This window comes from Sinocyclocheilus grahami, unplaced genomic scaffold (genome assembly GCF_001515645.1).
Source record: "Sinocyclocheilus grahami isolate Dianchi unplaced genomic scaffold, SAMN03320097.WGS_v1.1 scaffold638.1, whole genome shotgun sequence".
NCBI classification, from domain to species: Eukaryota; Metazoa; Chordata; class Actinopteri; order Cypriniformes; family Cyprinidae; genus Sinocyclocheilus; species Sinocyclocheilus grahami.
The window spans coordinates 433,725-440,900 of NW_015505817.1; the positions used below are offsets into that span (position 1 = coordinate 433,725).

At 38.2% G+C, this 7,176-nt stretch overlaps 1 protein-coding gene across 2 annotated transcripts in view; it reads right to left on the reverse strand.

Annotated features, from left to right (window-relative positions):
- Window positions 1–7,176, reverse strand: part of pam (peptidylglycine alpha-amidating monooxygenase) — a 56,227-nt gene that overhangs the window by 47,843 nt on the left and 1,208 nt on the right. The window contains exon 1 of one of the 2 annotated variants that reach the window (XM_016241893.1): window positions 2,308–2,383. The exons of the other annotated variant lie outside the window; for it this stretch is intronic. The gene's annotated coding sequence lies outside the window, so the exon portion shown is untranslated. Of the gene's footprint in view, window positions 1–2,307; window positions 2,384–7,176 lie in introns of those variants that run through there. 2 annotated transcript variants of the gene reach the window in all.

Below are 7,176 nucleotides of genomic sequence, written 5' to 3' on the forward strand. Positions count from 1 at the left end.
CGTGTCCATTTTTTTTTAAATGGGGTTTCAATTGTTTCTAAAAAGGCCCCCCCCCCCCCCCTTCTTTTGGTTTCTTTTTTTTTTAAGTGTTTTTTGCACTTATCTTTGAACTACGCCAGACGACTGTGTTTCGTATTTGGTGATATTTTTGGAACAGCAGAATTTGATTTCTTCAGAAAAAGCATTAAATCTCTCATACAGAGCCTGAGAAAGGCACATGTCTGCTTTTTAAAAATGCCATAATAGATGCACTTTTAATAATTAGAGTAAGTGGAAAATATTCATTTGCACACAAATTCTTCATTAAGCTATTATAAATTCTTTAAAGGTGACATATCATGAAAATCTGACTTTTCCAGGTTTTAAGTGCTATAATCATGTTCCCGGTGCATCTACCAACCAAGGAAACGTGAAAAAGATTAACCCAGTAACTTTGTTTTGGTAAGCCTTTTTCTGCAAGAGTCTGAGAAAATGTCACCAGGGAAAGGGATCTCATTATAATATTACCGCCCCTTAATCTGTACGTTTACACCCACGGCGCCCTCATTTTGATTTCACAAGCGACAACGGTGTACCAGCTCTAATGCCATGACGAAAGTTTGAGCAAAACATGCTAACTGTTCTGTCTTTGGCTGCACAGACGAGCACAGAACACTGTTTAGATCTAAAATGAACATGTGATTTATTTCCCAGCGGTTTACCTTCACAGACATAACCAAGTGTTTTTGTAACTCGTGTGTGTTTTTAACGTAAACTTGTGTGTGAATGAGAACTTAGTTTAGTACTCACATGCTGTGACAGCCGCTTTCTGTGCGTGTGCTTCTGTTGTGTGCACTCAAATAACAGATGTTTTTAGCAGATACGAGCTGTAATGGCGCAGCTCTATTCTGGAAAAGGGGGCGGGGAGCAGCAGCTCATTTGCATTTAAAGAGGCCGGCCCAAAAAACAGCCCGTTTCTGCTTCCACTCAAAATAGGCATTTTCAGAATGATATAATAAATGATCTGTGGAGTATTTTGAGCTGAAACTTCACAGTTACATTCTGGGGACACCAGGGACTTATATTGTATATTGTAAAAAGGGGCATACTATGTCTCTTTTAAGCTTATTCTATTTGTTAGGCTAGTACCGTATTGACCCGAATATAAGACAATGTTTTTTTCTTGGAAATACATCTGAAAAAACACGGTCGTCTTATTTTCAGGGTCTAGACTTTGACATGCCAATAATACACCCACAACAATAGGTGGCGCCAAATACGCATAAAACGAGTGTGCCATGAAATACGTAATGTAATGCGTGTTGTAAAGATCGCGAGTAAAAACAAAAAACAGCTGCATGAGTCGTGACTGTCACGTTAGCCTGATGGGACCAAACTCTCAGTACCCAGATTTGAAGACTACAGTAAGATTTAACTTCTACTGTTAATAAGATTTTGGTAGGCTACTATTAGATGGATAGCCTAAATGTCCTAATTCAGATGGGCTACCTGTTTTTTTTTTTAAATGGTATATCAAAAAGTGTATATTTTTTAAATGTGATTTTGGTACATTTTACCAGTTTTTACCATACTTTCAAAACAAAAATTAAAATAGGAAAAATATGCAATATGAAAATAATTGAAGACAAAATGTGTTTTACTGAGAAAAAACAAGATTTGGTTTTTAAAAAGCCTTTTTTCAAAAGGTACATCTGGAAAAAGGAGGGTCGTCTTATATTCAGGCCAATACGTTAATAAAGAACAGTTGTTTTTACAAATTAATTCATAAATTCCATGCATATTCAAAAACACATTAGTACATTTGCATTTCGGCCATCACAAACTGACCCCATCTTCCTTTCTCTAACATCAAAACAGAAACTGTAAATCAGTGAGTCGCGTCACTAGGTGAGCATGAATCATCTCGCTGCACGTCATCCGTACCTGTTATGAAATATAAACTGCAGACTATAATCTCAAATAACTGAACAGAAAACATCTCACTTTCCATCAACCAGTGATACTTCATACTCTCAGAGAAATCCATCGCAAACAGCCATTATTTGTTATGTGGATGGATCACGGATGGATAGAGACAAGTACCAGAAACAAACAGCCGTATCTAATGATCCCCTGCACTTCCTCAAACACACACCATTGATCATCCAGAGACTCTCAGAATAAACGATCACTGACACAATAAATCCCCACGATATAAAGCAGCTGTTCTCACGAAGCATTCACTCTGCTAACACTAATACAGCCACTGCATTTAACAGAGAGCACACAAGATGGAGAAAAGACAAAAATTCATAACAGACTGCCTACCTCACTCGCTCGTCACACTAAGATCTGAAGCACAGCAGAAAATGAGAGATGAACTGCTGCTGCTTCAGCGCAGCCTAACTCACTGAGAGAGTGAGAGAGAGAGAGAGAGAGAGAGAGAGCCCAACATGCTGGCAGACATCATCATCGTCATCACACCCGGTAGCCATGGCAACCGCTGCACACCCACAGGCATTCACCGTCAGCTCCCATCATTATGTTCCCCATGAGTCTCTCTCTCTTCTCATTGATCCATCAGTGTTTATCCATCAGCAGCCACACACCATCCAAACACTGCAGCGTTTGGGTCAAACGACATTACAGCATGAAACTACCGATTTACAGCTGAATAAAATTTTTTAAAAAAGAACATTTTAAGGTTACTGCATATCCGTTTCCATGGTAACAGCAGCCTCTTTGATGGAGCTCTTTTCAGAGCTCATGGGTAATGTAGTTCTTCACTGGGAATTAGGTTTATTTTAAATGAAGATAAAAATCACTCTGACTTGAGGTTTCAACAGAAGTATATTTAATTTCAGAGCTCAAGGTAGGTCTGGGTTGAAAACTATACATTTTCAGTCATTTTCGATTTGCAAGCACTATTTTAAAGTGCAAACAGTACAATCATGTATTTAAACTCAATAGCAATGCGATAGAGTTTTTTTTAATATAGTATTTGTTATATATTGTGTTTGAATCGGTTTCTCTTAAAATCCCAGATATTCAAAAGTTTGTGATCAGTAAAATTTTTAAAGTTTTTTTTAAAGACGTTTCTTATGCTCATCAAGGCAGCATTTATTTAATCAAAAATACAGAAAAAAAATTAAATTTTGTGAAACATTATTTCCATTTAAAATAACAGTTTTCTATTTTAATATACTTTAAACTATAATGTATTCCTGTGATCAAAGCTGTATTTTCAGCATCATTACTCCAGTCTTCAGTGTCACATGATCTTCAGAAATCAGTATAATATGCTGATTTATTATCAGTGTTGGAAACAGTTGTGCTGCTGAATATTTTGGGGGGTCTGTGATACTTTTTTTCAGGATTCTTTGATAAATAAAAAGTTAAAAAGATCCGTGTTTATTCAAAATAGACATTTTGTGTTACATATACTATACTATTTAAAGGTTTTGGGTCAGTACATTTTTTCTCTCTTTTTTTCTTTAAAGAAATTAATAGTTTTATTCAGCAAGGATGTACTAAATGGATAAAAAGACTTATTTTGTTAGAAAAGATTTCGCTTTTGAATAAATGCTGTTCTTTTTAACTATTTATTCATCAAAGAATCAAAGATAAAAGTATCACAGGTTCCAAAATAATATTCAGCAGCACAGCAGTTTCAACACTGATAATAAATCAGCATATTATACTGATTTCTGAAGATCATGTGACTCTGAAGACTGGAGTAATGATGCTGAAAATTCAGCGCTGCGTCACAGAAATACAATACATTTTAAAATATTACAGGGTTTTTTTCTATATTTTTGATCAAATAAATACAGCCTTGATGAGCAAAAGAGACTCCATTAAAAAACATTAAAAATCTTACTGATCCCAAACTACTGAACAGCAGTGTTTGCTCATTTTTAATATTTACACAGTTACATATAGATTAGAAATATATTTTGTGTTGGTAAGTTGGCAGTGTGTAAACGCAGTAGACACACATTTTTTAAATGAATTTTTTGCTTGTCCTGTTCAAACTTAAGATATACAATTGAAATAAATTATTCCTGTTTACTGTTTTCATCCTTTTTGACCCATGTAAACAGCTTTAAAAAAAGACTCATTTTTATTTGGCCTTGTAATTTATTACTACCTCTTCATTGTACATAATCTAATAAGGGACAAAAAAACCTAAACACAACTTTTGATGTTCAATAAGTCACAAAAAAAAGAAAACATTTCATTCAATGGGTCATGAAACACTTTTAGATTTTAACCGTAACATATATGTTGCACATTATAGAACATTTGTTGATTTTATATTTAGGCTAAAGGTTAGGTTTAGGGGTTTTTTTGTGGTATTTTCATCTTCCGTGGTAACTATTTAGATTGTGTCAACAGGATGTGACAGCCGTGGCGATTTCCTCTGACAGACACATCAAACTGTGAGAGACTGCAACCTTGTTGAGAGACGTGAGTTTGAGGGTTTTGCGAGGCTTTCTCCACAGTCACGGTTTCTGTGCAATCCATCTACACTGTGAGCGATCAAATGGCTTATATTTGTGAAACACTTACAAATATTAATTAAGAGAGCAAAGAAGAGAAAGATGGGTTTTTTCGTCTTTTTTCCATGCAATGGTAAATTGAAGTGTGTTATTTACGGGAGATTCTTGTTTTTACCTCAAAATAAAAAAGATTGGTACTAAGGTGGTGTTGATGTGTCGTCGTCCCTCCATTTTTTCGCTTAAAGGAATAGTTCAGATTCTGCTGAAAATTTACTCTGGACTGGAGTGGCTTTTTATTTTATTTAGTCCCTTAACCGATTCGGCCGTCGGGGAGACATGAGGGAAGAAGTAGCAGACAATGCCCTCCACTGATCTCTGTCTTGAGCAATCTTGAGGAGCTGTGGAAAGGGCCTGTCAGTCCACTCCATTAGATTGTCAGTCCAACTCTTCCTTTGACAACTTCCACTGTGCCCTGAAGAATGGTCTTGGATAGAGATGCACCGATTGCAATTTTCTTGGCCGATTCCGATTTCTCTAGTCTTGGAGAGGGTATTGTGGCGCGTCACATGGCCAAACCACTGGAGTTTCCGCCTCTTCACAATGGCCAGAAGAGGATCATGGGAGACTACCAGGCTGGTGCATCTGTCCCGGACATAGTCATTGGTTTTTCGCTTTAAATAGGTAATCCCCATGAGCTTTCTGAGGCATTTGAATTCAAAGGCCTGAATCCTTCTCTCGTCTTCAGCTAGAAGTGTCCATGCCTCACAACCGTATAGCAGGACGAAAACCACCAATGACTTGAACAGGGGGTACTTTGTGCCTTTGCTTCTAAAGATCTTTTGGAGCCTTGACATTACAGCAGTTGCTGTAGCAATTCTGATACGGATTTCTGCTGTGCAAGAGCCATCTTTGGATAATGTTGCACCCAAGTATTTAAAGGGGCCATCATTTTTCCTTTCTCTTTGGAGTGTTACAAGCTCTTGGTGCATAAAGAAGATCTGTAAAGTTGCAAAGACTAAAGTCTCAAATCCAAAGAGATATTCTTTATAAAAGTTAAGAGTCAGCCACACCTACCTAAAACGGCTCGTTCTAACACGCCCCCACATATCTACGTCACGATGTGGGAAGATTTGCATAACGCCGCCCAAATGTTCACGCAAAGAAAGAAGGCGTAACTTTTATTCTCGCTGTAGTATTGTTGTTGCCGCCGCCATGTCGTGAAGGCGCTGTGTGTTTCGTTGTGAAAGCGAAACTACTTTGTTTGGTCTTCCAAAAGAGGACACGACTAGAAATCAGTGGTTAAGTTGCATTTACAACACTGTTCCAGAACACTTCAACCCAAATATTCGGATGCGTGCGATGCATTTTATGGAGGATGAGGACTGTTTCCTGAACCAGTAGCCTACAATGCGTCTGTGGCACAAAGGCTGTTTCTATAAAGTGGGGCAGTTCCAACTTTGCAAGGACAGTCTGGCGCTTCTGACTCACAGCCTGTAAGTAAGTTTTTTATATTGAAATAATTTGCCACTGATGATTCAAACGCGAGTTTTGGGCAGTGTAGAGTAGCGCTTGTTTTCTGTCATTTGTCCGATCACAAATGCAGACATAGTTTTAGGTTTACGCGGCACGATACGCAACGCAACGTGTAAAAAGACAGTACAAGTAATTATAATCAGTAATTATGTCCCCACTGGATGCAACGAATGCCTTGTTTTAATGGGTTTTATTGGTTTTGTCTCGTCCTGCTGGGAGACGGCATCACAGTATGGTAAGGGTGTAACATTTCTGTCACACGCTTGAGGTATTCGGCCAATCACAACGCACTGGATAGCTGGCCAATCACAGCACACCTCGCTTTTCAGAACGATGAGCTTTGTAAAAATCGACGCATTTCAGAAAGGCGGGGCATAGAGGAGAAACAATAATGTACAGTATGTGGAAAATAATTCCAACCTTATTCCAATAATTCCAACTAGTTTTTTTTAACCTTAAACCGCATAAACACATTTCATTACACCAAATACACAAAATAATGTTATTTTTATCAACATCATATGACCCCTTTAAATCCTTCTACCTCTTCAAGCTTTTGCCCTCCCATGGTAATGTTAGTGGTGGTGTCTTTAACGCTTTTTTCCTGTGCTGATTTCCATGGCATATGCGCCTGCCCTCTCTACTAGCTCGTTGGTCAGTTCTTGTAGCTCTTGGTTGCTGCCAGCCAAGAGATCTATATCATCAGCAAATCCTAGGTTGCATTTTGCTCTGCCATTGATGGAGATGGATGTATGATGGTCTTGGAGAGTCTCTAGCATTATGGTTGAAGAGTATAGGTGACAGTACGTATCCTTGTCTCACTCCAACGGTTGTTGGGAAAAAATCCCCAATTTGGTTATTTAGGAGGCCAGCGCTACTTGTTCTTTCATACAAGGCCTTCACTATCTCTACTATTCCCTCATCGACCTTAAAATTCCTGAGTACTTGCCACAGGCCATCATGCCACACCCTATCAAAGGCGTGGAAGAGCTCACGCTGATGCTGCAGATACTTTTCTGTGATGAGCCTACAGTTAAAGATCTGTACTTGTGGTTTATATGTGGATTAATGTGAGGTTTTTATCAGCTCATTTCTCCAAATCTGATGAAGAAAAACTCATCTGCATCTTGGATGAGCCGAGGGTCTAGGTCAGGGTTCCTCA